The 5,816-nt window shown below is 37.4% G+C and overlaps 1 pseudogene; it reads right to left on the bottom strand.

The window, feature by feature from the left end:
* Positions 1–303: 303 nt before the first annotated feature.
* On the bottom strand, positions 304–4,540 carry LOC149536580 (G-type lectin S-receptor-like serine/threonine-protein kinase At2g19130 pseudogene; annotated as a pseudogene).
* Between the last annotated feature and the right edge of the window lie 1,276 nt (positions 4,541–5,816).

Raw genomic sequence — 5,816 nt, 5'->3', positions numbered from 1 at the left:
TAAATAGTTATTCAAAGAGAAGAAGGGAAAATTCATGCTAGTGCTAAACTTTATATCCCAACAAACAATAACATTTTATTATTAAAAACTACATTTTAAAATGTACAGTGTCATCAACTTATGGATATAAACGATGAAAGGAACATTGCGAAATATTTCCAGGATATATTTATTTTGTGCTCTCACACAGCAGAGGTTACTCCTAGTCTTAATTGGAAAACACGACAACAAGTAGATTCCTCTCAATTAGATGATGTGGCAGCAAGTATATCTATCTTAATCCCTTCCCTTCACAAACCTCTTCTACTTTGCATTTAGGGAAATAGTTGAGCTATCGGTTGCGCTACCAATCTCCCCTATGCGAACCTGTAGAGACTTTGGAATTTGTGGTACACGAGCCTCCATTGTGCTTTCCAACAACTTCACCACTTCACTCGTGCTCGGTCTCTCATTCTCATCATCTTTAATGCACAGCCCAGCCACTACAGTGTCTCTTCTCACCTCTTCCATATGCGCCTCACTCGCTATCCTTGTGTCCACGAGGCCTCTCGTGTTTCCCTTCTGAATCTGAGATGAAGCCCAGATAGGAAAGTAGATTCTACTTTCCTCCACCGTTAAATCCAGATTTCTTCGGCCTGATATAATTTCCGACAAAGTCATTCCGTAACTTTACACATCAGCCTTGGGAGTGATAGGAAGGCCTAAGATCCACTCTGGAGCTACGTACCCACGAGTTCCTCTTGTGGTGGTCAGTACTCGGCTGAAATCTCTGCCCACCAGCTTTGCGAACCCAAAATCAGCAACCTTTGCGCTGAAGTCACTGTCCAGAAGGATGTTTTCAGGCTTGATATTGCAGTGAATGATACGATCCCTGCATTCGTCATGTAAATAAACTAATCCTCGTGCAGTACCCAGTGCAATCTGAAACCGAGTCGCCCAGTTCCACACCTTCTCTACCTCTTCCGGTGTAGAGAAGAGGAAGGATTTTAAAGAGTCGTTTGGCATGTAGGCGTACACCAGTAGCCTTTGAGAGCCATTCACATGTTGTATCCTGCCAGTGGTGATTATTTCAGTGCGAAATTTCTTTTCTGCTGGCGTGGAACTCACTAATCTTTTAACAGCAATAGGCGTCTTGTTTGGCAGAGTTCCTTTGAAAACAGTGCCGAATGCTCCACTACCCAGTTTATGCTTGAAATTGTCCGTTGCTATTCTCACCTCTTTATAACTGAACTTCCTCAGTGACACTGGGACCTCCTCTCGAAGATTTCTCTTCCACAGCCTTTGGTGCTTCAACAGAACAAACACTGCCAACAGGGTAGCAAATATAGCGAAAAAAGATGTTGTTGCACCAAGTAAAATTGTAGAGGCAAGGGCTTTGTTGCTTTTCTGCGAAATCAGCTGTGGGATCTCAGAATCTGCCAGCCTAACGAAGACGGATCGGCCCTCCGATGACACGCTCATTCCGAATAAATCTCCAAACCACAATCTGCAGACTCGTGGGTCAGAAATACCCAAAGCAAAGGTTGTGCACGAGCAATTGCTGAGACAAGCTTTTTGGCAGCCTTGTTGTGTTGGCTCGTTGTTGATGAAGACAGCTTCCTTTTTGGGCAAGTATTGGTTCTTGACATCTAAGAAGTCGTCCGTTGTGCCCCTCCCGTGAGAGCACTGCAGGGGTTTTCGCCGAGCACACCCGCTTGACCACCAACCCCTTTGAGAACCCAGTTGCTTGTGATAAAAAATAAGAGATCTAAGATTTACTAAGATCTGAAATAAGCACAAATATTTGGCAATGAAAAAAACAGAAATAAACATTTAAGAGAGAAGCAAATTGTATTCATCAAAACTAATTGCTCTAAGGCTATGCAATGGCCTCTATATATAGAGAGCCCAAACAAGTGGTTTTAGTTTACCACAAACTCTTCGAAAAAAAATGCTTTAGGATCTTTCACCCAAACAAGTGGTTTTTGTTTACCACAAACCCTTCAAGACTTTTAGGTTTTTCACCTAAATAAGTGGTTTTAGCTTACCACAAACCGTTCAATAGATTTACTTAAACAAGTGGTTTTGGATTACCACAAACCTTTCAAACTTCACAAAACCATTGATCCAATGATAGGTAAACCAACTCTAAACTTTTCTCTAGCATACTAATATTGAGTCCATATGAAAAATAATCCGTCTACCGAGTCACATGGGTACCTAGCTGCTGTGCTCGCTAGTTCTCTAAGAATATTTTTCAGATACATGGTTCATCAATATAGTAAAAACTTTTGAAGTGTTGGGTACAACCGATAGTACACCTCTTGCTACAACCATCACTATTGTGATCTTCATATTGCAAACATTGACTTCAATGATTAGCCTTTCTTTTCATTTGACAACAACATATCTTCTCTAGCTTGCTCCAACTTGCATTTCCACAACTCCTTTTCTCTATCAGTTTGTTGAGGTTCCCCAATTACTTTATTTACTAACCTCCATAAAGCCTTCTCTCTTAGAGCATTATTGACTGCAATCTTCCAATCTGCAAAACCACTTCCATCAAAGATAGGCAAAACTTCATTTGAAGAACCTATGTTAGCAAAAAGATCAAGTTCAAACAAATCTAGCAATACTCCAGCAGCATAACAGCCCTGCAACCAAATATCACTCCAAAAAAAAAAATCAGCCCTGCAAACAAACCATTTCCAGCAATATATTTTCCTTCACCAAAACCCTCTAGCAATATTTCTTGCTGAACTTCTAAATGAATCTCCAGCTGAACCTGGCTAAACTAGGCTCTGATACCATATTGAAAAATAGAAAAGCAAAAGAAACATGGTGCAGTCAGATTAATGAAATAATTTTGTTATCTGTTGTCACCATGTTTCTTTTGCTTTTCTATTTTTTAATATGAGATTTTCAACTAATGCCTTAAACTTTTGAAATACTTCAAACACATTGCAAACATTAACATTGACTTCATATTGCAAACATTGACTTCAATGATCAGCCTTTCTTATCATTCCATATTGAAAATTAAAACTATGAAACAACTAAACCATAGTGAAAATTAAAACTATGAAACAACTAAAAAATGGTGACAGCAGATCTCAAGAAAATATAACTTGCAATATTCATATTGATCTAGCTGCACACAAATAACCAATTACATAACCTTTATAAATAGAGGATTCCAGCTATAAAATCAGTAGAGGAAAATTCTAGGCTTTTGACAAGTGGATGGCTGCATGAGCTGTAAGACTTAGTCCACAAGGAAATGTGGATTTTATAGAGTTGTATGACCTATCCTGGTAGACAGCATCCATATCCTTTTAGCAAAAAAATCTGTAGTGATTATAACAGAAGCTGATGTGGATTTGACTGGCATGGGTTTTTGACTATTTCTAACAGCTTGGGCGTGAATCCCTGGACACAACTACACACATCATTCGCATTGCACAGTCCATTTGCTCCACAGATCTCATAGTCACTGCATTGACCTCGGTATGTCGACCATCTCAGACTCGAGCTATCATGATCCATTCAGAAGTAGAGTAGAAATTCACCGTTCTCATTTAACAGGAAACGCCCCGTGAAAGTATGATCTATAGGGTTTAGGTCAAAATTGATGTATATTCTTGAGGGAGAAAGCGTCACACATGACCCCTGAACTTTCTTCCGACCTTGGAGTTCTGGAACCTTAGTAAAATGATTCGGCCCAAGGCACTCTCCACTGGACTAATATGGAACAGTGTTATTAAAAAGCATCATCATCTGCGTCTTTCCTGGAGACGTGTCCATTCGGAAAGAGAAAAGACCACTTGCAGGATCAGAAGAACTCTTCCAGGAAGTTAGGGCCATACCTTTCCACATCTTCATGCCAGACAACCATGTGTCTGTCGGATGCGCAAAACTCTCCCAAACAATCGCAGACTCCTTGTGGCCGTCACCCAGTACAATGAAATTACCGGAGTCCGTTATGACTGCTTTGGATGCTTTACCGCCCAATATCAGTCCACCAAACTGACAGGCCATTAGTTCTATCAAACAATCTGAGATGACCGTCGCTCGCAAAGTTCAGAACACCCGGCAATTCTTTGACAGGATTATCTCTGTTAGCCACCCAAACTATGGCCCTCTGAGAGAATGGTGCATACCAGATGCCAATGTACCAATTGTTCGTTCCAGTCGGACTGAAAAATCCGAATGCAAACGTTCCATTCTTGGAAATTAGGGTCTGATTGCCAGTGAGCGGAGCCCCCATCTGAAGCGTATCGCCAACATCCAAATTGACACCAGTGCAAATATACGCTGCAAGACTTGCAACTATGGCTAAGGGCAAATGCTTAATTCTCATCGAGGAAGGGCGTAGATGGTGATCCGTTTCTTGCATACTTTCGAGTTTTATAAATAGACTCTGAATAGGCTACGCAATAATCGAGATGGCTGAAGTAGCGCCATCAATTCCGAAAGTCAAAGTCTGAGAGATTCGTAAAAGAAGAGAGGCCCGATAAATTTTAGAATGTTATGGCCCTTTGTTTCATCAATGGTGGTTTTTGTCATTACGTATCAAAAAGATCATAAAACTATTATTGTTATGAACAGACTTCTTTTTAATTCCATTAATCCTCTCGTTTGCCTTTTCTCTTTTTATTTTCGTCTTTGCTATATTGTGAAGTGTGAACGATATCTTTCCTTTTTCTTTACTGAATTACATATGCAGAACCAAAAGTCAAAAGTAGTAACTAGTGAAATAACGTTCGCCAGCTGTAAGAAGTTAAAATCAGAGCATGGTTTTCTAACGAATCGCATTCAACCGAAGACTTACAGCAAATAAAAAAATATATCATTTCAACAACTAAAGTAAGTCAAGTCTTCTCTAGAGTGATTCGTGTCGGTCGAGAAACCGGCATGCACCGATAAGGCAGCGGCTATGCAGCCAGCAAATTGGTTGCGGCCCCATATATCTGATGCCTTCCATCTCCATCTCCATCTCCATCTCCATGCATCGTTGTCCACCATTGTCGTCAGAAAAAATGTCAAACTGTGAGTGTCTTATTTCAATCTTTTTATTAGTTCCTGCCTACGGCAGGAATACTTATGGATCTCTTCAATTTCTTAAACCAATTAATTTGTCCAATAAGATTTCAGAATTATTTTGAGTTCAAAATTTATTATAAAGTTCACATTTTCATCTTATTTAATGAAAAAACAAAATACCATTAAACTGAAATCTTATTGGCTCATAATGAAAAAAGCAATGAAAAAATTCATTTTCCTTCAACAAAAATACAACTATTTTTTGAACACCTCTTGCAAGCATTAATTGCAACTTTATCTCTATTAATGAATGCATTAATTTCAATCTTATCTTTTCCACATTTGTGACAAGTGGATAAACTTTTTAAAAGAAGATAATAGTTTTAATTGATGTTTTTTTTTTCATTTGTAAAATATTATTCAAATATAGATATTTTAATCAAATATAACATTTTAACTCTTTTAAATTGTCAAATTTTGAAAATTATTTTTTATATGCTTTAATTTCATATTTATTTTTATTTTAATTTATATATAGTTTAAATTAGAATTTAATTATTTTTATTTTTACATATCTAAACGAATGCTTTTAATAGATTTTTTTTTTTTTTTAATATAATTTTATTAGATTATACATTTATCTAACATATATAATTTTTATTATATTGATATTTTTATAAGTGTATTTCATTTTTTTAAAGCATAAATATTATTTTTAAATTAATTTATGTTTATTTATTTTTATGCATTAGTCAGGAAGTAAATTTAATACCTTTGTTTTTTATCCCTTCTTA

The sequence above is a fragment of the Cupressus sempervirens genome, chromosome 10 (assembly GCF_028749045.1).
Source record: "Cupressus sempervirens isolate cs-2001-9-10 chromosome 10, ASM2874904v1, whole genome shotgun sequence".
In the NCBI taxonomy this organism is placed as follows: domain Eukaryota; kingdom Viridiplantae; phylum Streptophyta; class Pinopsida; order Cupressales; family Cupressaceae; genus Cupressus; species Cupressus sempervirens.
This window is presented reverse-complemented; position numbering and strand designations above follow the sequence as displayed.